This window comes from Mastigoproctus giganteus, chromosome 9, assembly GCF_048544385.1.
Source record: "Mastigoproctus giganteus isolate SK-2022 chromosome 9, ASM4854438v1, whole genome shotgun sequence".
In the NCBI taxonomy this organism is placed as follows: domain Eukaryota; kingdom Metazoa; phylum Arthropoda; class Arachnida; order Uropygi; family Thelyphonidae; genus Mastigoproctus; species Mastigoproctus giganteus.
In genome coordinates this window covers 107,658,009-107,683,644 of record NC_143583.1, presented here as the reverse complement: position 1 = coordinate 107,683,644, position 25,636 = coordinate 107,658,009, and the positions used below count along the sequence as shown (strand labels likewise).

Below are 25,636 nucleotides of genomic sequence, written 5' to 3'. Positions count from 1 at the left end.
CTTGGTGGAGTTCAACTAAACCCAGTACTGGAGGAAAGGGACTTGGGTGTAACGATACAGTCAGACATGAAATTCTCTGAGCATTGTAAACAGGTTGCAAGGAAGGCCCATGGTGTCCTATCGATGATCTATCAAACTTTTGCAAGTGGAGATAGAGACGGTGATAATCCCATTATATAAGGCTTATGTTAAACCACACTTGGAATACTGTGTTCAAGTATGGAGACCGCACCTAAAGAAAGACATCGAGCTTCTTGAAAGGGTGCAAAGAAGGGTAGCTCGCCTGGTGAGATCGGCAAAAGGGCGTCCTTATGAAGAAAGACTTCGAATATGTGGGTTGCAGAGTTTGGAAACTAGACACCTTAGAGGAGATTTGATTGAGGTGTTTAAGGCTCTGAGAGGCATCAGTAAAATGAATGAGGACGAAATTTTCAAGATTATAAATGTTGCTAGAACTAGGGGACATAAATTCAAGTTACGGGGGGAAATGTTTAGATTGGATTGCACAAAGTTTTATTTTAGCCAGCGAGTTATAAATTACTGGAATAAGTTACCTTCATGGGTGGTAGAGGCCGACAGTTAGGGGAAATTCAAAGGTCATCTGGATAGTACTTTCGGGTAAGGGAAGCGCATAGGATGATAGGTTTAATTTTCTTTTTTTTTTTTTTTTTTTAATTAATTATTATTATTTAGTTATTTATTTATTTTTTATTTATTTATTTATTTATTTTTTTTTTTTTGGCTGGTGCAGCATAAGCCATAGGCTTTCTTACACCATGCGGCCGTTACTAATACTAAATACTAAATAACTGGATGGATCTCATCCACGCCAGGTGCCTAATTTCTCCGCCACTTTGCTCTCAGTTATTACAAAATCACTTAGCTCCCTGTTAGGTTTGATAAACTTCTGGCACTCCCCTCATTGAATAACTCCTCATGTGTGAATGTACATGCAGATTACTCATTCAGTTTATCAGCTACCTGAGCATGATCATCAATAGTCAACCCATCAATGTTAAGTGGTCCAATCTGATTCATCCCTTTCCTTCTAGAGTTTACATAAGTAAAGAACTCTTTGCTGTATTTCTTTGCATCCTTTGCCAAAGATTTCTTGTAATCTGCCTTCACCTGCCTAACCTCCTTTGTGACTTGGTTACAGACCAACTTATATCTATCATAGGCTTCCATGTCACCCATTAATTTGTATGCATCCCATACATTTTTCTTCTCTGCCACGAGACTCATTAATTTATCTGACATCCATTTAGGCCTAAACCTTGAACAGTATTTCTTATTTGGAATGAAAAGCCCATTAGCCTCCAAAATTAAGCCCCTGAAGGCTTCCCATTTAGAACTCAATGTTTGTAACATAAGTTGATCCCCCTGTACAGAATTTAAAAACTGTCTGACACCCCTGTAGTCACCATTACAAAAGCAAAAGCCCTTCCCTTTAGCCTTGATGGTAGTTATATCTTGAAGTAATTCCCACATCAATACATTGTGATCACTGTCACCTAGTGGTTCCTTTATCTGCAAATTCTTAATGCATGAATAATCACTGCTGATAATCAGATCAAGAGTATTATTATCTCTGGTTGCCTCTCGAACATGTTGCTTTAGAAAACAGTCATCCAATAAATGCACAAAAGTCGTGCTAGTGTGCAAGTGACCAACCCACAAGTTCCAGTCAATATCTGGAAAGTTAAAATCCCCCATTATAAGACATTCTGATTTACTGGCCCACTCTATTTCTCTGCACAGTTGCTCATTATACTCATCAGATTCATTAGGACTATAACACACACCTCTCGTTTTTCTTTTCCCAGTGCTTATGTCACACCAATCAGACTCAACATTGCATTGTCCACCAACATCAATTGGATGCACTTCCTTAGATTTTATGTGTTTCTTAACTAACAGCATAATCCCTCCTCCCTTCATGTCCTGTCCTGTCTATCCTTTCTGTACACATTATACTCCCCAATTCCAATTCTGCACCACTTATATCTATGTGACATCATGTCTCTGATATCCCAACAATATCTGCCTTTGATGTATTGACTAGCACTTCAAGCTCCTCAAATTAATTATCTATACTCCTATCATTGGTGTACATGCAAGTATACATGCACCTGTTTCTACTCTTAGTTACCCCAACACAGCCCATGTATTTACTTGTTCCACTATGACTCCCAGCAGTCCTGGAAATCTCCATTACCTTGCTTTCCAGACTGCTGCTCAATCTAATAGAAGCAGTGCGAGAATCACTTTTGCCTCTGCCTGCAGCCAGTGTTAACCTTTTAGTCTAGGTGGTAGATGACTTTCATCAACCGGTGAAATACCACCACTTTGCTTATTGGAGGCTTGAAGTGGTGAAACCCATGTTTAGTCTCTAGAGCAAAGTTTCCGGCATCCCTCTCCCCCCCATACTTCTCCTTCAACCCATGCACGGTACTAAGTACTATAGGTTTTGATACCTTTCGTGTTTGGGGTTTTCATACCCCCCCCCTCCCAAAGCTAGGTTTTCCAACCCAGCAAATATTCTCGCACCGTTTCTATTTAAGTGTACCCCATTTCTGTAGAAGTAGTCTCTCTTGTCAACAAGCACAGACCAGGCTGGAAAAATTTCTACCCTTTGAGCCTTGCACACACACTCTCTCCAGGACCAAATTGATTGACAAGGCTCTCATCATATACTCCCTCCTATTGTGTCTGGCCAGAATTTGGACACTTTCACATTCAACCCTAACCTGCAACTTTTTTTCAACATTGACCTGTACTTGTTGGTAAATCTGCAGATCTCTTACTCTTAATGTCATTAGTTCCAATGTGTACAACAATATCACCTTTTGTGCCCTTAAATCTACATCATCAACTTTTGCCTCTGGCAGACATACCCTGGTCCTGTTCTACCTATCCTTCTTGCATAGTATATTCCCCTTCTCCCTGACAATAGAGTCACCAACAATAACTAGTTCCTTTGGGACCAGCGCATTCTGCCTTGGAGATTGCATCTTTGTTGCCTGATGTACAGGTGTGAGCTTGGCAGCTAAGAGCTTGATCGGCCCCTCATATTAATTTCTTCTAGGGCATTTACGCTACACCTCAAGCGCTTATAGATGCCCATCAGAATGCTGAGTTGGTACCTAATTTCTTGACACTCTAGACACCTAACGCACAAAAGCATCCTCCTTTGCTAGATCATGTCCTGTTTTAGAAAGGTCGGCAAACATTTCACATTTCGCACATTTTTTGAGACTATGATTCATTGGAAAATTGCCCCTTCATTTCTCCCCCGAGTCACAGCACTCTCGCTAATCTGTGATCTTTGCTTCACAGCTGTAGTCTGGGTCATGATTTCCATTTAAATACAATTTAATTAACAATGAAATTTAATAAGATTAATAATACAGTAATACCCCGACTTACGCGAACTCGGAGTTACGCGGTTCTTGATTTTTTTCGTTTGGCAACGCTGCCGCCCACTATCTTCAAGGTCGTTTTTCATATGTTATCGATATACGGTGCGACGGCGGAGAATGAGAGCGAAAGATGAACAAAATTCAACTTTGTTGCTTTTATGTTTTTATATCAGTGAAGGGGAAACACATTTCACCATAATAACGTAAAAACCAACACAATTCCAGCTATCGGTATAATCGCAAATGCAATTAGATCGAGTTTACTACCAGTTTATAACAGATTTCACTAGCAGAAACGCAACTGGATTTTTATTGTTTTATGGTAGTAACCCCTAGAAATGTGAGGTGTTAATAGTGTATCTCTGCCTTTATGGTGTTGTTTATTCAGTTGCTACATGCACGCAGCTTTGTTTATGCGTATCAAGCGTGCCTCCTCGTTTTGTAATTGTGCTTTATTCCCTAAAAATGAGTAAAATACAAAGCTACAAATCAAGGAATAAAAAAAATTATTAGCTTGCTACGAAGAAATTCTGCGTGAAAAAAAGAACGCGATGTGTCGTCAGACGAATTTGTTAGATTTTATGAAGCCATCGACATCGAAATAACTTTTTTACGTAAGTCATTTGTTTTTTTTAATACATATTTTGTATTAATATGTATAAAGAACTGCAATTTTATTAATATTTTTCTTCTAAACTAGTGTTTTTGTTAGTCCTTGGTCACAATTAAGCAAAATTTATATGTATTTATATGCAAAGTTGTACCCCGACTTACGCGAATTCGACTTACGCGATTTTCGTCGGACCCACCTATCGCGTAACTTCGGGGTATTACTGTATATTTGATTAATTTATAATACTATAATAAGCTAACAGATTCCTAATACAGTGCTTCGTATTATCTATCTAGTTTTACTTTATACCTTACGCTGTCAGTTCAAGATATATATACATTATGCTATTTATTATCGACTACGATGTGGTGGCTAGTTCAACAATATTGGCGGCAAATCCGGGAGTCGTAACTTCCAAAAATCGCTGGTTAAATTCAAAATAAGAACTAACGAATGCGACTAAACCTATTTAATATCTCTCTGAAACACAATGTAGTATGTTAATTAACAAAGAATATGGTAAAAATTAAAAATACTTATCTCTCTACAGCAACCAAAAATCTACCGACTGTTCTCTTCCACGACCAGAGTGCCCACGAGTATGGGACGTTAACATTAGTGTATAAAGATGCTATTCCTAGATAATATAATTTGGAGTCTTCCTTAATTTTGTGATCCTTTAATCTTATAAAAAGCAAGTCATAATTTTTTATATTATATTTTAAAATCTCTCTAAATGGTTTTATAATAGAATAAACGTAGCTAAAGATGAAAAGGCCAAATTTTTATAAGAAACAATTGGATGGATAGGATTACCTGGTTTATGTAACTTCATTTGGCCGAAAAGGATGGGAACATTATAGGTGTAGGCTTTAAACTGCTTAAGTTGTGACTTCGTAATATACTCATCCTTCCTATATGATGTTAGGGTTTTGCTATATTTATATACTAAATTATAAAAAACAGAAGAATCAACCTCTTGATATGTTATGTCCATCCGATATGATTATATGTAATTTTTCAATATAATCATTTTTATTAAGTATGACCACTGTATCCCCCTTATGAGCCTTTTGTATAGTAATATCTTGATTATCCCTCAATTTACATAGTGCTTCAGATTCATTTTTGTTCAGTCTTGGAATACTTGAAATATTATGATTTATAATCCAATTGGTCTGTTGAATAAAGATATTTCCCTGTGGTAAGTCTCCGAGACAATACTCGAGATCAACAATTAATTGTTTCTTCGGTAGAATATATGGTGATAAGTTGTAATTGAAACCCTTTCCTAGATTATTCATCTGCAACGGGATGTAGTAATGTTCCTATCAATATTATTCTGTATACCTCAAAACGATTGTAATTTATTAGAATGCCTATCTTTTAATTCTTTAGCTAAATCTTCTAATTTTAATTTTATAGACTCTTTTCAACCAGTCCAGTCTTCAATATTCACATATTTCTTAATTATATTGCGGTAGTGCTGAATTTGTTTAGCATTTCTTTTTAAGTACAAACGCGGTTCAGTTGCTAGTTTTATGATTTTTCAGGATGTAGCTGCAATTAAATGGTGCATACGAGGAAACTTCTGTCCTAACTTAACCTTTGCAAATTTCGGGATGATATTCTCAAAGAGACATTGTCTTAAAAATAAAATATGATATTATAATTAAGTGTAGTTCTAGTATATTCGTGCTTTAAGTTGGCTACCCAATCTCCCATAATGTTCATGTGTCTGTGTATGATAAAAAATGTATTTAACCAAATGTATAATTAAACAAATGTGTAAATACATGAATGTGTTAAGTAAATGAATACATAACTAAAACAATTAGATAGTATGAATCAGAGCTGTACTACTCAATATGTTCTACGTTGGTAATAATATTAGTAAATTGATAAGAGGAGTTTACCTCAATATAGTACGTGGAACACTTCCGTATGATACCCTCCAGAAATTAAAACGAAAAAATCGACAACTTACCGGTACATTAAAGTAAAATATAAATAATTAAAGTGAAATATAAATAATTAAATAATCAATTTAACACAATTCAAAATCAATTCAAAACAATTAAAATTCAAATTAACGCAATTAAAAGAATCTAACGAAAATATTCAAAACGATTTTCCTTCCTGAAGCTGACAATGCTTTTCGACCGACTGTCGTGATCACAGGAATGAAAATTATCGAATCAGGCTAAACCTGCAACTTAAATAGTGATTATGTGTCTTCGCGCATGCGCGTAAAGGTCCACGCATCGGAGATCAAATATGGCCGCCGAACATTAACAGAATTCTCGTGTAATTTAATTTCAACGGTTTCTGCAATTAATAGTCGCGTATAATTACGTTGAACGTTAAGTATTTTGGCCTCGTTAAATAAAAAAGTATGTTTTCCGTTAATGGCATGAAAGGCTAATTCTGACGCTGCTGAACGAGAAGCACGAACAGAGGCTTCGTGTTGATTTACACGGATATTAAGAGAAAACCGCGTGGAACCCTGATAAGACGAGTCGCAATCACCGCAAGAAATGTTGTATACTAGATCATTAATTTGTGTTGCGAACGCCGAAAGAACCGAGCGATTGTTCAGTATAGTGTGTAACTTCCGTATAGGCCTAGCTATAATTTTAAATTCGGTATCTTTAAAGAATCTGTTAAGCTGTTTGTGCCACTGTTCAACATATGGGACAGAAATAAAGTATTTTTTGATATTACTATTGTTGATTGGTGCAGTATTTTGTATCCTATCCTTAGCTTGTACCCTAATTCGATTTATTGTGTTAATGGGATAACCCCTGTTCAAGAATCTGCTAGTTAATATTTGTATTTCTGAGTGGCTTAATGTCAGAGATCTATCTCTCAACGATTGAGCAGATACATTTGACACCTTTTCGTCCCCGTATCACATACTATGGGAGGTATTTAGACGATGTTCTAGTTATTACCGATAGTAGTACTATCCAAGATATTTTACATTCGTTTAACAATATTCATTCTAGACTCAAATTTACATTGGAAAGGGAAGATACGGATACTAAGTCATTAAACTTTCTAAATTTCACGCTTACCCGGGACTCGAACAAAATACAATTTAGCATCTATCGAAAACCCACAAACACCGGTATGCTTCTACATTATAATAGCTACCACCCGTTCACCTACAAAAGATCGATTATCTTTAATCAATTTCTAAATGCCTATAAATATTCAACGACGGATTCTGCTTTAGACTCAGAAATACAAATATTAACTAGCAGATTCTTGAACAGGGGTTATCCCATTAACACAATAAATCGAATTAGGGTACAAGCTAAGGATAGGATACAAAATACTGCACCAATCAACAATAGTAATATCAAAAAATACTTTATTTCTGTCCCATATGTTGAACAGTGGCACAAACAGCTTAACAGATTCTTTAAAGATACCGAATTTAAAATTATAGCTAGGCCTATACGGAAGTTACACACTATACTGAACAATCGCTCGGTTCTTTCGGCGTTCGCAACACAAATTAATGATCTAGTATACAACATTTCTTGCGGTGATTGCGACTCGTCTTATCAGGGTTCCACGCGGTTTTCTCTTAATATCCGTGTAAATCAACACGAAGCCTCTGTTCGTGCTTCTCGTTCAGCAGCGTCAGAATTAGCCTTTCATGCCATTAACGGAAAACATACTTTTTTATTTAACGAGGCCAAAATACTTAACGTTCAACGTAATTATACGCGACTATTAATTGCAGAAACCGTTGAAATTAAATTACACGAGAATTCTGTTAATGTTCGGCGGCCATATTTGATCTCCGATGCGTGGACCTTTACGCGCATGCGCGAAGACACATAATCACTATTTAAGTTGCAGGTTTAGCCTGATTCGATAATTTTCATTCCTGTGATCACGACAGTCGGTCGAAAAGCATTGTCAGCTTCAGGAAGGAAAATCGTTTTGAATATTTTCGTTAGATTCTTTTAATTGCGTTAATTTGAATTTTAATTGTTTTGAATTGATTTTGAATTGTGTTAAATTGATTATTTAATTATTTATATTTCACTTTAATTATTTATATTTTACTTTAATGTACCGGTAAGTTGTCGATTTTTTCGTTTTAATTTCTGGAGGGTATCATACGGAAGTGTTGGAAGTGTTCCACGTACTATATTGAGGTAAACTCCTCTTATCAATTTACTAATAACTAAAACAAATATGTAGATAAACAAATGTATAGTTAAAAGAGTATATAATTAAAATTATGATAACGAATGTGTAAAAATGAACAAATGTGTACTTAAACACATAAATACACTTGTAATAAAATAAATATATGATTTAACAAATGTATGTTTAGGGGAATGTAAGAACAAATGCACATGGGTGTACAATGAGAATATAATATTGATAAACCAATACAGATTGATAGATGATTTCCAAATGGTAAGTCCAATTAAACGATTGCATGAGATATAATTAAATGTGTGTTGTTATAATTTTGAAAAGGAGGGAGAAGCATAATATGATTTGTTTATCTACATATTTGTTTTAGTTATATATTCGTTTACTTACACATTTGCTTTTGTAGACTTTTGTGTGTTAAAATTTTTCTTGTTTGGGAGGGGCATTACTCACTATATCCATCTTATGTAATTCTCTTCACATTGCTCTCTCAGAAAATGGCTGATGAGGTCCTTGGTTAATTGTTCACCGCAGTTCTTGCACGCCACCGTAGCCAGGTGGGAAGGAGCAGCAGTGCGTAGCACACACTTCTTGATTAGACCGGGGTTCAAGCCCGTCACCACCAAATACGGAGGATGCGGAAAGGTCAGGGAATGACCACCGCATATCCCAGAGCAATACGGCCTTAGTTGCTAATGCTCCTAAAAACCAAATAACAAACAAACAAACAACTGCAGTTCTTGTCTTGTTTCAAATCGTTCTTCATTTACTAAACATTTAATATTTGTTGCTAATCACAATCACTTAGCTAAACTTTCAGCTGCAGTTCTGCCAATCATTTTTAGTTAATTTTCAACTTACACCTTTTCTAAAAACTTCTTTCTGAAATGCCAGCAAATCCAGCTACTTCTATTAACAGGATTGCCTTTAGATCTGTCAAACTCACTCCTTTATGCAACTCTCTAACATTTTTTTCAGTCCCAATGTTTTTGTAATGGAAACTAGTAGTAGTAATGGATATGTTGCAAGAAAGTAAGCTTACGGGCATGGGGGGGGGACCTCTAACATCATCTGTCCATCTCATATTTTATCCAGTTCTTCCTTGAATTTATTCAAACTACCCACTTTCACAACAACAACAGACAGAAGTTTGTTCCAACAATCTACCACCTGTTGGCTGAAGGCAAACCTCCTCATCTATCCTACAACCATCCTTCCTCAATTTGAATTTATGACCTCCCATGTATGTAATCCCATTGGCATTGAGCATGCTCAAACCATTCAAAGCCTTATACACCTCTATCAGATCACCTCGCCGGTGCCTAATCTCCAGACTCTGTAATTTGCAAACCTTAAGCCTTTCTTCGTAAGAGCAACCCTTTGTTCCATTCACTAATCTTGTTGCCCTTCTCTGTACCCGTTCCAGCAGCTCTACATCCTTCTTGAAATGAGGTCTCCAGACCTGTATACAGTACTCAAGATGTGGCCTAACCATTGCCTTATACAAGGGAATAATCACCTCCTTATCCCTGCTAGAAAAATTCCTGTATATCATTGACAAGACACCATGAGCTACTCTTGCAGCTCGTCTGCACTGCTCAGAGAACTTCATATCTGCCTGCACAATTACCCCCAGGTCCTTTTCATTCTCCACCACTGTCAGTGTAGTACCGCAGAGTTGATACGTTGCTCTGGGGTTACTGTTTCCCATATGTAGTACTTTACATTTGTCAATGTTAAACTTCATTTGCCACCTCTCAGCCCATCTGTTCAACCTTTCCAGATCCTGTTGCAGCAGCATAGCATCAGTAGTGTCCTTAACAACCCTGCCAACCTTTGTATCATCTGCAAACTTGGACATTAAACTTGATATCCCATCATCAGTATCATTCATAAACACCGAAAACAACAACGGACCCAACACTGAACCCTGAGGAACTCCACTAATAACATTAGTCCACGTTGAGCAGTGTCCATTGATTACCACTCTCTGTCTTCTGCCACTCAACCATCCCCTTATCCATAGCAGCAATTTGCCTCCAGTGCCACACTGCTCCAATTTGTGCAGCAGTCTTCCATGTGCAACAGTATCAAAAGCCTTTCTAAGATCCAAATATATAATATCAAAGTTATTCCCTGCATCCAGTTCTTTTGTGACTACATCATGGTATCCAATCAAATTGGTCAGGCAAGACCTGCCCTTAACAAAACCATGCTGCGTCTGAGCTATAACTGAATTCTTGTCTAGATGATCCTGCAGTGCTTCTTTCACCAGTGCCTCCATTAATTTTCCGGGAACAGAAGTTAAACTCACAGGTCTATAATTACTTGTGTCAGCCTTTGATCCTCCTTTGTGAATTGGGGTTACATTTGCACATCTCCAGTCTATGGGTACCTCCCCTGAGTCCAAAGAAGCTCTCATAATTATGGCTAGGGGTTTGCTTACTTCCTTTGCTGCCTCCTTTAATATAACTGGATAGATCCCATCCACCCCAGGTGCCTTTTTTATGTTTATCCTCAACAATCTCTCCTCCACTTTCCTCTTAGTTATTACAAAATCACCTAGCTCACTGCCAATGTTTACTTTACCTACGTCATTCTCCTTCCTGAATAACTCCTCATGCGTGAATGTAGATGCAAAATACTCGTTTAGATTGTTAGCCACCTGAGCAGGATCCTCAACTGTTGAACCATCAATATCCAGTGGACCAATCTGATTCATCCCTTTCCTTCTTGAGTTTAAATATGTAAAGAACTCTTTTCTGTTTTTCTTTGCATCCTTTGCCAAGGATTTTTCGTAGTCTGCCTTTGCCTGCCTAATCTCCTTTGTGACTTTGTTACAGACCAACTTATATCTATCATAGGCTTCCATGTCACCCATTAATTTGTATGTATCCCATGCATTTTTCTTCTCTGCCACATGTCTCATTAGTTCATCTGACAAACATTTAGGCCTAAACCTTGAACAATATTTCTTAGTTGGTATGTAAAGCCTGGTAGCCTCCAAGATTAGTTCCTTGAATGCTTCCCATTTTGAGTTTGCTGTTGGTAACATCATCAGTTGGTCCCACTGTATAGAATTTAAATACTGTCTCAGACCATCATAGTCGCCTTTACGAAAACAAAAACCCTTCCCTTTACCTCTGATGGTAGTTACCTCCTTGAGTAAATCCCACTTCAACACACTGTGATCACTGCCACCTAGTGGTTCATATATCTTCAGATTCTTAATGCATGAAGAATCACTACTGATAATCAGATCAAGAGTATTGCTCCCTCTTGTTACCTCACGAACATGCTGATGTAGAAAACAATCATCCAATAAATCCACAAAAGCCTTGCTAGTGTGCGAGTGACCAACCCACAAATTCCAGTCAATATCTGGGCAATTAAAATCCCCCATTATAAGACTCTCTGATTTACTGGCCCACTCTATTTCCCTGTACAATATCTTATTATACTCATCAGAGTCATTAGGCCTATAGCACACTCCTACTCTCAATTTTGATTTCCCTATGCTTATGTCACACCAAACTGACTCGACACTGCCCTGTCCATCGATGTCGACTGGCTTCACTTCCTTGGACTTTATGTGTTTCTTAACTAATAGCATAACCCCTCCTCCCCTCCTGTCCTGTCTATCCTTTCTATACACATTGTATTCCCCAAATTCCAGTTCCGCATTACTTATATCTGTGTGACACCACGTGTCTGATATCCCAACAATATCTGCCTTTGATGTTTTGAGCAATACCTCAAATTCATCAAATTTATTTACCAAACTCCTAGCATTGGTGTACACGCAGGTATACATGCACCTGTTTCTATTCTTAGCTACCCTAACACAACCCATGTGTTTACTTGTACCGCAATGACTCCCAGCAGTCTCTGAAATATCCTGCATCTTGTTTTTCAGGCTTCTGCTCATTTCAATAGAAGCAGTGCAAGAATCACTTCCACCTCTGCCAGTGGCTACTGTTAATCTATTAGTCCTTGTATCCCCCCCAACTAGCAGTTTTCCGACCCACCTAACACTACCTCGACAGCATCAGCAAAAATTCTTGCACACTTTCTATTTAAGTGTATCCCATCCCTGTAGAAGCAATCTCTCCTGTTAACAAGTACAGTCCAGGCTGAAAAAAATTCTACCCCTTGAGCCTTGCACAATCCCTCCAGGGCCGAATTGATCGACAAGGCTCTCATCATATACTCCCTCCTATCGTGTTTGGGCAGAATTGCAGACACTTTCAAATTCAACCCTAATTCACGGCTTTTTTTCAACAGTGACCTGTACTTGCTAAGTAACTTGCCTAAGACTCCACTCCATTTTGCAGAACCAAAGCCTTTCTTGATATGACCACCCTTTTTTCCCTTCACAAATTTATTTATCCTTCTCTGCACCCATTCCAGCAGATCTACATCTTTCCTAAAATGATGCCTTCAGACCTGTATGCATACTCAAGATTCTGCCTAACAATTGCCTTCTACAGTGAGATATTCACCTCCTCATCCTGGCGCACTATGGTCATAGTTGCCGATGTGCCTAATAAATCCTGAAACAAACAAACAAACAAACAAACTTCCTTATTCCTGCCACAGAGTTCCTGTATATCACTGACAAAACCCTATCAGCTGATTTGGCAGCCTATCTGCATTGCTGAGAGAACTTCATATCTGACTGCACAATCCCTCCCCTCCGGCGTTTCTAGCCAGGTGGGCAGGAGCAGCAGTGCATACCACACGCTTCTTGATTAGACCGAGGTTTGAGCCCATGACCACCAAATACGGAGGATGCGGAATGGTCAGGGAATGACCACTGCATATCCCGGAGCAATATGGCCTTAACTAATTGCTAACTAGTTGCTAATGCTCCTAAAAACCAAATACACTCCCCCCCCCCCCCCCGTCTTCTTTGTTTTCCACTACCTTGAGTGTAGTACCACAGTGGTTTGTTGATTACTGCTACCCATGTGCAGTACCTTCCATTTGACAATGTTAAACTTCAACTGCCATTTCTCTACCACTCTTGGTCAGCAGCTTATCCTGATTACTGTCATTGTTTCAATAACTGGTCCTACAAACCTTTGTATCATCTGCAAACTTAGACATTATGCCTGATGTACCTTCATCAATATCATTAATAAATATAGAAAACACCAAAACCCAGCACTGAACACTACAATAATAAAATTATTGTAGGGTTCATGGGCTACAATAATAACATTACTCCATGAAGAGCATTGTCCATTAATAACCCCTCTGTCTTCTCCCACTCAACCATCCCTTTATCCAGAGTACTAACTTGCCCTTAATACCCCATTGCTCCAATTTGTGCAGCAGTCTTCTATGTGCAAGAGTATCAAAAGCTTTCCTGAAATCCAAGTATATGATATCAAAATTATTTGTTTCATCCAGTTCCTCTGTTACTGCATCACAGTATCTAATCAGATTGGTCAAACAAGATTGCTCTTTAGCAAATTCATGCCATGACTGCAGTATAATTGCATTCCTGTCTACATGGTTCTGCATTACTTCTTTAACCAGAGCCTCTATTATTTTCCCTGGAACAGAAGCTAAGCTAGCAAGTCTGTAATTACTCATGTCATTTTTTGATCCCAGTTTGTGAATTGAGGATACAATTCACACATCTTTAGTTCATCAGATCTTCCCTGAATCCAGAGATGATCTCATAATTATGGCAAAGGGCTTGCTTACCTCTTTGCTGCCTCACTTAATATAATTGTGTTGATTCCATCTGTCCTAGGTAACTTTTTTATGTTAGGCTTGAACAATTTCTCTTCCACTTTTCAATATCTTGAAAGTTAAAATCCCCCATTAAAAGGCATTCTGATTTCTGGCCCATTCTATTTCTCTGTGTAGTTGTTTGTTATACTTATTAGAGTCACTAGGCCTATAATTCACTCCTACTCTCATTTTTGTTTTCATGATTCAGTTTCACATAAAACTGAATCAACATTTCTGTGTCCACCCATGTCAACTGGAGAAATAAATTATAGGAATGGACAAATTTTTTTTTTTTTTTTTTTGCTTTCTCAGCTTTCTTAGTTACATCTGATATGCTTGTGATTGAAGAAGCACATAATTAGAGAAATTGGGTTAACCTTATTCTCTAAATTTCAGTGCTGTAAGTATACAAGCCTAGAAGGTATATATGTTCAATCTGTTAAATGCCCTAAATACCACAAGTGAACAACTAATTTCTTGGCTGGCACATGCTTGCGTGCGTGCATGTGTAAGGAGAGAAAAATAATTTATAGGATCATTGGAATCAATTCAGGTCTTTAATCTTAAGTATGTACCTTTAATTTTCAAGAAATATGTGTGAAGGGAGGTTGTTCCAGAAAACAAAAGCTGGAGGACAAAGAAGGTAAGTTGGTTCTGTGAGTTTGAAGTTGGACAGTAAAAGGCTGTTAATTGGTTGCAGTGTTTGGATTGGTTTAGAATAGAGAGGGAGATATAAAAACCAATTCAGAAGAACAGTGCCCATGGAAATATCTATAAAAAAAGGCAAGCAGCAGATTATCTATGAGGCAGAAAGACTTATAAGAGATGGATCATTAATTAACTTAACAACTGCCCTCTGTTTAATGGAGTTTGGAAGCCTTTGAGAGGTTATGGGACACCATGCCAGATATGGGTACAATAATCCGTGGTAGTGAGGATTTGTATGGTGTGATTAGTTGTTTAGAAGAAAAGTGATGCGTAAAGTGAAAGAGAAAATGTAGTTTTTTAGATGCAGATGAAGCAATATTTGTGATGTGCTTACAAGAGAGAGATTAGAAGTCAAGGTAATTCCTAGTAGAGATATGCGATCTTGTTTAGAAATCAGAATGCCATCAAAGATGAGTAAAGGAGCAGAAGAATCCTGTTTGGTAGATATAACACAGCACTGAGTTTCAGAAAGATAAAATTAACTAAGTTATTTTTGCCCCATTGGAGAATTTCCTGGAGATCAGGTTTTAAGGAATTGGTAGATATTTTAAAAGTTTAAGCTGTCTCTGCAAGGCAAGGTTTCTCAAACTGGAAGGTCGAATTAAATGTGCTCTTGTGGACATATCTGTGAACAGGGTTTTCTGTCAATTGAAGAAGATTATTAATATACAAGAGGAAAAGAGTGGGAGAAGGAAGAACCTTGGAGGACTCCTGCATTGGTAGAGAAGTTGAATGCAGAAAGCCATCTACCATCATCATCGGTCAGATGAACTAATGAGACATGTGGCAGAGAACAAAAATGCATAGGATACATATAAATTAACAGGTGACAAAGAAGCCTATGATAGATATAAGCTGGTCTGTAACCAAGTCACAAAGGAGGTTAGACAGGTAAAGGCAGATTATGAGAAATCTTTGGCAAAGGATGCAATGAAAAACAGCAAAGAGTTCTTTACTTATGTAAACTCTAGGAGGAAGGGGACGAATCAGATTGGTCCACTTGATATCGATGGTTCAACTGTTGATGATCCTGCTCATGTAGCTAACAAACTAAATGAGTATTTTCCATCTACGTTCACACATGAGGAGTTATTCAGAGAGTGGAATGCCAGACGTGAATTAAACTCTGGCAGTGAGCTAGATGATTTTGTAATAACTGAGAGCAAAGTGGAGGAGAAATTGTTGAAGATAAGCATAAGAAAGGTACCTGGGATGGATGGGATCTATCCAGTTATATTGAAGGAGGCGTAAATAAACCCTTAGCCATAATTATGAGAGCTTCCTTGGACTCAGGGGAGGTACCCATGGACTAGAGATGTGCAAGTGTGACCCCAATTCACAAAGGAAGATCAAAGGGTGATACAAGTAATTACAGACCTATTAGTTTAACTTCTGTTGTAGGGAAATTAATGGAAGCACTGGTTAAAGAAGCTCTCACATAGCATGGGTTTGTTAAGGGGAAATCTTGTCTGACCAATTTGATTGGATGCTATGATGTGGTCACAGAGAAACCAGATGCAAAGAATAATTTTGATATATATTTGGATTTTAGAAAGATCCAAATATATGATATTTGGTTAGAAAGGCTTTTGATACTGTTGCACATAGAAGACTGCTGTACAAATTGAAACAGTGTGGCACTGGAGGCAAATTGCTGTTATGGATAAAGGGTTGGTTGAGTGGGAGAAGACAAAGAGTGGTAATCAACGGACGCTACTCTTTGTGGACTAAGACCACCAAATACGGAGGATGCGGAAAGGTCAGGGAATGACCACTGCATATCCCCGGAGTAATATGGCCTTAGTTGCTAATGTTTCTAAAAACCAAATAATAACAATAACAATCGTGGAAATTGTGGACTAATGTTATTAGTGGAGTCCCGCAGGATTTAGTGTTGGATGTTTTCTGTATTTATTAATGATATTGATGATGGTATATCAGGCTTAATGTCCAAGTTTGCAGACGATACGAAGGTCAGCAAGGTTAGGGTTGTTAATGACACTAATGACAGTATGCTACTGCAACAGGATCTAGAAAAGTTGAGCAGATGGGCTGAGAAGTGGAAACTGAAGTTTAACATTGACAAATGTAAAGTACTGCATATGGGAAGCAATAACCCCAGAGTAACATATCAACCTTGTAGTACTACACTGACAGTGGTAGAGAATGAAAAGAACCTGGGGGTAATTGTGCAGGCAGATATGAAGTTTTCTGAGCAGTGCAGATGGTCTGCAAGAGTAGCTCATGGTGTCTTGTCAATGATATACAGGAATTTTTCTAGCAGGGATAAGGAAGTGATTATCCTCTTGTATAAGGCAATGGTCAGACCACACCTTGACTACTGTATACTGGTCTGAAGGCCTCATTTTAAGAAGAATGTAGAGCTGCTGGAACAAGTACAGAGAAGGGGTAACAAGATTAGTGAATGGAACAAAGGGTTGCTCTTAAAGAAAGGCTTGAGTTTTGCAAATTACAGTGTCTGGAGAGTAGGCACCTGCGAGGTGATCTGATTGAGGTATAATAAGGCCTTGAATGCTTAATGCTGATGGGATTCTTCCTCTTGTTCGCCTGAGCCTGAGAGGACATAAATTCAAATTGAGGAAAGACAGTCGTAGGATAGAGGTGCAGAAGTTTGATTTTAGCCAGCGGATGGTTGATTGTTGGTTCCAACTGTCGTTGTGGAAGTTGATAGCTTAAATAGATTCAAGGCAGAGCTAGACAAACATTTGGAGCGAATGGATGGGTGAAATGAAAAGGTTTTTTTTTGTTTTTGTTGGCTGATGCTATATAAGCTTGCTTTCTTGCATTATGTGCCTATGCTAATCTGCAGTGTGTGGTCAGAGAGATAACTGGATACCCAATTACAAAAAACAGTAGTTAATCTCTAAGTTTGAAGCTTATTTAGAAGATGTTTATGACAAGTACAATCAAAATGAAATGTCAAGAACAACTGCTTGAGTTTCACCAAAATTTCCATTGAATTTGTCCATAGATGGGTAACATTAAGCCAGTATCAGCAGTGGATTGACATTGAATCCATATTGGCGATCATTGATCAGATGAAAAGTTTCAATATAGTTTAAGAGTTACCAGTTAATGAATTTTTCTATTACTGTAGAAAGAGAACTATCGTTACATTAAGTGTGCAGTGTGATAAAAGTAAGTGCAGTGGGACGATAACTGGATGGAAGGGATTTGTTCATCCTTTTTAGGAACTGGCTGGATATCAGCAAATTTCCAAGCAGAAGGAAAAACGTCCATGGAATAACAAAAGGTAAAAATGCAACACAGGAGAGGATTAAGCTTGGAAGCACCATTTTTGAGAATAAGGGGAGATATACAATTTCCTGGCATCAAGATTGTTCAAAATTCTTCTGACATCCATTTCACAGAAAGCCGCAGGAGGCATTGATTGGATTGTACTGGGAATGGCAGGTGGAGGTTTGAAAAGTTTGCCAATTGGAGATAGAAGAAATTAAGAGTGCATGCAGGGTCGGTTTTGCCTTTAGCTGAGGTGACAATAGAACTAGCAGGTTTTAATAGAGGTGGGTGTATAGATGTGCAGAAGTTGCAGTCAGTTGCCTTGGCAATTGACCAGAATGCTCAACTCCTATTCGACAAGAAGTTAGGTTTCTGCTCTTAGCCTCTTCAAAATCTAATTTAAACTGATTAATAACTGCTTTACAATTGTTGCAAGCTTTGGTGTAGGCAGAAATAAATCTGGATATATGCCAGTTGCAATATGCAGCATTCTTATCTTGAACAGCCTTTGCTCATTTATTGGAAAACCTATGTTTCGATAAAGGATGAGATTTTTAGGTGAAGTTTGGAATAAGAGATTTCATCCCTTCAAGAATAATTTCACTAACACGAGCTGAGCAGACATTGACATCAGAAGATTTAAAACAATAATCCAACCAAGGAAAAGAAGAACAGAAACCTGGCATATTATTCCATTTTGCATTCTTGTAATGCCTAAATAGCATGAGGCTGAGAATGGCCACGAGAGAAAGACTCCATTGAAGAAGGGGCTAACACTAATTTGTGATCTTAGGTGCCTGAGGACCACTCACCTCAAACCAAGTACTTGGAAAGGTTGTTTTGCGAGAAAAAGATCAACAGTGTTAGATGTATGGTTTGGATTGTCTAGTAGGTAAATGAACAATGAAGCCTCATACAGTCTTCAGAATATTTATGAACTTCTCTTGATCCCTTCCCCTAAAAAAACTGAAAAATTTCTAGCATTGCTTAGCCTTGTCCAGATAATACTAAATTTTATATTACAATTTACTTTTCTAATATATTTTTGATTGATTCAATAGCTTTCTAGATATATGTCAGTCAAAATCTGTCTTATTTCTTATATTTTTACATATAGCTGTTAATATGAATGAACTGAATAGTGCTTTTATGAAGGCACACAATTTTATTTCTTTATTTCAGAAACCATTATTATTATTATTATCAAGGCCAAATTTTCCCACAGTAATACATACAAGGGCTGATCAGTAAAGATGATCATAATTTTTTGTGAACAACCATATTTCTAGCTGAGCTGCAGAATTTAAGACCAAACCAAGCTGCATCACATAGCAACTATGCAGTTGGCTCTTGCACATGGTGTGACTTTGGTGGGCAGTCAATTTTATGCCTTTTCAGTTTCACCTACATAACAATGGATGTGACATGAGGAACAGTATGCCGCTCTCAAATTTTATTTTTGTCTCAAGAAAATATCAGCTGAAGCATACGAAATGATAAAAGAAGCTTATGTTTAAAGTGACCAGACGTCATTTAGGTGGGACAGTCCCACTTTTTATCTTCTTGTCCCACTGCCTGATTGAAGGACCTATTTGTCCTGCATTATAAAAGTTTCATTTATTGTAATGTATGATAAAGGTATTTGTAACGTTTAGTTTATTTATTTAACAATATTCCACGAATGGAAGGTCAGCAGTTGTCGGCGAACAGTAACAGTAAAGCACTGTGGTAATGGTAGGGATGACTGCATTCAAACATGCACAAATAAAGATCATCTAATTGCCAAATACTGACCAAATTAAGTTGAATATCTACAGATCTTACACTGAAGCATACAGTACAACACATATGCAGGTTCTGCAGCATATTGTGTGTGACTTTAAAATATTAATTAGAATATTGATTATAATTCATTCAGTTTATTCATTTTTGGAAAGAACTAGAAAAGAAAAAACAGTAGAAAAGAACTACTGTTTATATTTAATAGTGCAAAAGAATTTTTCGCTACATTTTTTTTAAAGGTAAGTCAAGTCCAAATTTCAAATCAAATGTGAAAACAAATTTTTATTCATTATTCATCCGATTATTAGATTTTTACCCAAAATATGACTATAGTTATATGATTTTATTATTTTAATAATTTTTTATTATTATTTTAATAAACAGTGTAAATGGTATGTTTCTTTTTTTAGTTTCAGTTGTCTCCCTTTAACATATAAAATATCAGGACAGTTGAATCAATTGTCCTGCTTTAACATATAAAATATATGGTCACTTTACTTATGTTGAGTATATGCTTCCGTATAGCACAGCTTGCAGGTGGTTTAGAATGTTTAAAGATGGGCATGATTCAATCACAAAAAAAAACTGATCCCAGAGCACCAACCACTTCTGTCACCACAGAAACCTTAAAAACACTGCTTCTGTAATCACGAGAGAAGGAGGCACCTCTGTAGCCAGGTGGACAGGAGCAGCAATGCATAGCACACGCTTCTTGATTAGACTGGGGTTCGAGCCCGTGACCGCCAAATACGGAGGATGCAAAAAGGTCAGGGAATGACCACCGCATATCCCCGGAGCAATATGGCCTTAGTTGCTAATGCTCCTAAAAAACCAAATAACAACAATAACATGAGAGAAGGTCGTCATATAACAGTAATGCAACTGGCAGTGGTGTTCAGAATATCAGTAGGAAGCAAGCAGCACAGTATTCTACATGACCATTTGCATTTGGCATGTGTTTGTGCATCCTGGGTTCCAAGACTACTCACACCTGAGACAGCAAATTGATGTGGAAGTTTGTGTTAGGTTTCTGTCTGAAAAACACATCAGCTAAAGCGTATGAAATGTTAAAAGAAGCTTATGGTGAATCTACCCTTCCATGTAGCACAGCTTGCAGGAGCAATTTCACATGGAGGTTTGTTAGGGGCTGCAATGGATGGTTTTTTTTTAAGAAGTGAGGGTCTGCATAAGGTGATAATGGTAGACGAAACATGGCTTCATCGTTTCGACTCAGAAAACAAGCAAAAAGCTCTGTTTGTGGAAGTCTACGTAATCGTCAACACTGAAAAAAGAAATTGTGGTTTCCAGAAAAGGCTATGGTCATCTCTTTTTTGATATTCAAGGAATGGTTTATCAGCATGTTATGCCAGGTCATATGACCGTTATGGGACCTTACTATAGAACCGTACTGCACACTTTGCAGGATCACATTCATCACAAATGACCACAACTTCATGGAGGTGAGTGGAAGCTGCATCACAACAATGTGAGACCACATTGTTCATACTGTCATCGAGTATTAGGCAGCTTATTAGGATCTGAAGTGTATTTCTCCTCCGCCCTACAGCCCTGACCTTTGCACCCTTCGTTTTTTTATTATTATTTTTTTTTATATCCAAAGTTAAAGAAGGAGCTGCCTGTGAGGAAAACATTTCCATTCATTAGAAGAAGTTGTAAAGACATCAGAGGTGATTTTCAAATGCATGTTAAAAAAAATGGCTTCCACCATATTTTTGAAGAATGGCAGAAACAGTAAGTGCATATCATCAAATGAGGGACTATTTTGAAAAAGGACCATCAATATATGGATGATTAATGTTGTGGAAAAAACAGCTATGATCATTCTTTATTGAATAGCCCTCATATATTTTGAAAATTAGGAATTTTTGAAATCCTTTAGTATGAGTTGGGAGTATGATTTTCCCCAAGAAATCTTAAGCGACATGTGAAACTGCTAATTGCTTCAAAGTATTTTTCTTTCTCTGTACTGCTGCAAGTTGTCATTACTCTTCAACTTATGAGTTGTATGAGTATGATCAGAAAATGCAATAAATAATAATAAATCACTTTTTCATATCAACTATAATTATAGAAATAATAAATTATTACAATGGGAACAATTATTTTTATTTCAGAGAGATTGATATTTTATATAGCCATCTGCCCTGATTGAAGAAAGCTTTTATAGGTTACAAAAGCCCTTTTGTAATCTATAAAGTGGCATGCCATTTGAACAGCTAATCAAACTGTGACATAAGTGTGTCATGAGGCCTAATGCTTAAAAAAATTGTTGTTGTTGTTATTTGGTTTATTAAGGAGCATTAGCAACTAAGGCCATATTGCTTCCCTGACCTTTCCACATCCTCCGTATTTGGTGGTCACAGACTTGAACCCCGGTCTAATCAAGAAGCATGTGCTACGCACTGCTGCTTCTGGCTTTCGAGGCACCTCTAAAGAAATTATACACTGGTGCTGTGTGTTACAGAATTTAACATGTTATGAAATAAAAGAATTGATCAAAAATTAGATTCTTCAGAAATGAAATTCTAAGGAGGATAAATGGAACTAGCAGAAGGAAGCAATGGCAAGACCATATTACAAATGCATAAATCAAAAATTTTGGGCATGTAGCAAATAGCCAATCACAGGTAAGTGAACCAGACTTAGTTTGTTTGGATATATTAAAAGGACAGATGAGAGAAGATTACCTAAAGAGATATTTGAAGCAAAAAATGAATTGTAAATAGACCTAGAGACAGGCAAAGAGGAAGTTGGATTGATGGTGTCAAGAAAACATGCAAGCATTGGAAAGATTGGGTTCGCTCCGGCTAGGGTTGACAGAAATGAAGAATATATGAATACACACGCGCACACACACACACATACACATATATATAGAAAATAGTGTAGTTGTTGAAAGAGGCTTGGTATTTCAGAACCTATTTGTGCTAATGTAGTGACCTGTACAACTTCTATATATGATAGATATATCATATATAGTAATATATATGATATATTACTATCATATATAATAACATTTGTACTAGTTCCTCTCTTGCAACCTTTTTTAGTGGTGTTTATATAATAAAATTGTTATGTAAATTACTTATTATTGCAAAACACTACCAAAATATAGTAAAATAAATAAAGTAACTGCAGTTTGTCATTGAAATTATTGAACAGAAATTTTCCAAAAAAAATTGTATTATGTTGTAATATGTATTCAATATATATGTACAGGCTGGCCTCGATTAACGCGATTAATTCATCCCGTAAGTGCATCGCGCAAAATGGAAACGCGTTAATTGAATATAATAATCAATAGAAAAAATTATAATTGGTCCTTGACCTTCCGGAATGTTCATAAAGAATTTTAAAAATACCTTTTAAATAACTTTTTAACTGTATACAATGTAAAAGATAATGAAAATAATTATGGAATTAAATGTTTATTGCATAAAACAACGATTCCCAAACTGTGCGCCGAGGAATATTTTAAATTTTCGACGGAAACACAGCGATACTCGGCATCTGTTGGAAACTGTGTGAACTACTAGCTCGAGGTAGTTCACAGTTTCAGCGTTTCTTATTAAGTTGTTTGGGCCTAACTACTAAACGGAACTGTTAGGTGGTTCTTGTGGTGTATGTGAGCCTTGAAAAAATTACTGAGACGCTAAGGGCGCCGTGAACCGAGAAAGTTTGGGAACCTCTGACATAAAATACACAATGAAGAAATGACTGTTGTGGAAATATTTGAAGAGTGTTGACTCTCTCTTTTCATCGATCAATTTCCGATAGCTGACAATCTTCTCTGGGCCCTGGCAAAATAAATATTGCAGAGAACCTCAAACCTTTTGTTTGAGGTTCTCTGCGATACGAAAGATTTCACCTAGTTCTTTTACCGTTATCTCCTTTGCGGTAACATTTTCATCTGGCTCATTTAAAAATTTAAATTTTATGCAAGTGTGCATTGACTTTATTAGCAGGAGACAAACAAGTAACACATCTTCCGATGGAACACACCGAGGCGGGCAGCAGGCAAACTTTTGTTTATTGCCTGTCTGACTCGTAAGCTTAACGCACGATTCAAATCTTTTTCAACTATTGCATTAAAAAAAAAAAAGATCGCGTTAACTGGAAATTTGCATCATGTAAAGTGAAAAGTGGTATAATTTTTTCAAATAGCGTTAATTTAAAAAATGCGTTAATCGAACTCTCGTTATGTGAGGGCTGGCTGTATTGTCATGTTTGTAAACACCATTGATTTGGAACTGTTATCCATTCATATTTGTCCATATACTGTTTAAAAGAAAAAATAAGTGGTCCAGAGGATGTTGATAATTCAAATGGAAACACGGATATTTATCTATTTTGGAAATTGTTGCATTGTTAATAAACTCAATAGTGGAACTCAGAGGCAGTTGTGAAAATTTTTGGCATTGGTTTGTTGATATATGCAGGGTATTTCAGAATTGCATGGAACAAATGGAGCATACTTTACGGCTTAAAAAAAAACATTGCTATAAACATGTGTCAAGAGTCTTTATTTCAGGGAAATTAAACATCGTAAATTACAAAACATAAAAAAGAAACTGAAATAAACTTCTAAGAGGAAAACATCAAAAACAGCTGGTAAAAGTAACCTCCACTTTGTTAAAAGTAGAGACTGTTTTTACAGGGATGGGATACACTTAAAGGGGTGCAGAAATAGTTGCTGATGCTATCAAGGTAGTATTAGGTGGTTGGAAAATTGCTAGCTCTGAGGGATATAACATATATATATAGAAAATAGTGTCGTTGTTGAAAGAGGCCCTCGAACAGATTAACAGCAGCTTGAAAGGAGCAGAGGTGAAAGCGATTCTTGCACTGCTTCTATTGTCCAGATTCGCCATAGTGCTCTATGAATAGCAACATGAGCTTTCTGCACATCCCTTGTATACAGTCTCTATATACAGAGGCTAATGAACCACCACTGTTCCTGAGGAGACAACAATTAGCACTATTGTATGCATACAGGGTAAGATCAATATAAGAGACTTGGACATCTTTATTCTCACCAAAATGGGAAAACATATATAGGAACTGCAAAAGTGCAAACCAGCCTCTAGGCATTAGATTAGAAGAGCTACTGATAACACATGATCTCAAAATAGATAATGTTGTAAATACAGAAAGACATATAATACCACCATGGATAAACTCTCCCACAGCTTATGAACTCTTCACACAAAACTGTAATAAAAATACTTTATTAGACATCAATTTTCAACAACTGCATGCAGTACATAGAATGCAATATCCAAATCACATACCAATATATACAAACGGATCAAAATCAGATAATCATATAGGAATATCAACAGTTTTCCCAGACATTACACTGTCACACCAACTCCCAAAAGAATGCAGTGTCTACACTACAAAATTATTAGTAGTTCAGATAGCCCTGGAGCATTTCAGAACCACATACCACTTGAGAACAGTAATATATTCTGATTCATTAAGTATAATCCAAGCCATACAAAACACAAACAATATAACCCATCCAGTACTCTGGCAAATTAAACAGATACCAACAGACTTCACAAAGGAAAAGCAGGAGATACTTTTCTGCTAGATACCAGGACACAAAGGGATAAAAGGAAATGAAGCTGACAGAATTACAAGCCAAGCATTCAAAACCCCTCTCTAACACAATAGCAAAAACTCTGGCAAAAACAAACATCGAATAAATTATAGGAAATAAAACCAAAGTTGAGCATTGGAAAACAAGCATAAGGGAATCAAGGAAGGAAGTTGTTCTGACCAGACTGCAGATAGGACATACACATTTTACACATGGTTATCTACTACATGCAGAAGAACCCCCAAAATGCCAAGCATGCAATACTATCCAAATAGTTGAACATATATCAGACACAGC

The 25,636-nt window shown here is 37.0% G+C and overlaps 1 protein-coding gene across 1 annotated transcript in view; it reads left to right on the top strand.

Annotated features, from left to right (window-relative positions):
- The window catches only part of LOC150080628 (partner of xrn-2 protein 1-like), a 127,751-nt gene that overhangs the window by 58,764 nt on the left and 43,351 nt on the right, over positions 1-25,636 (top strand). The window lies entirely within an intron of this gene.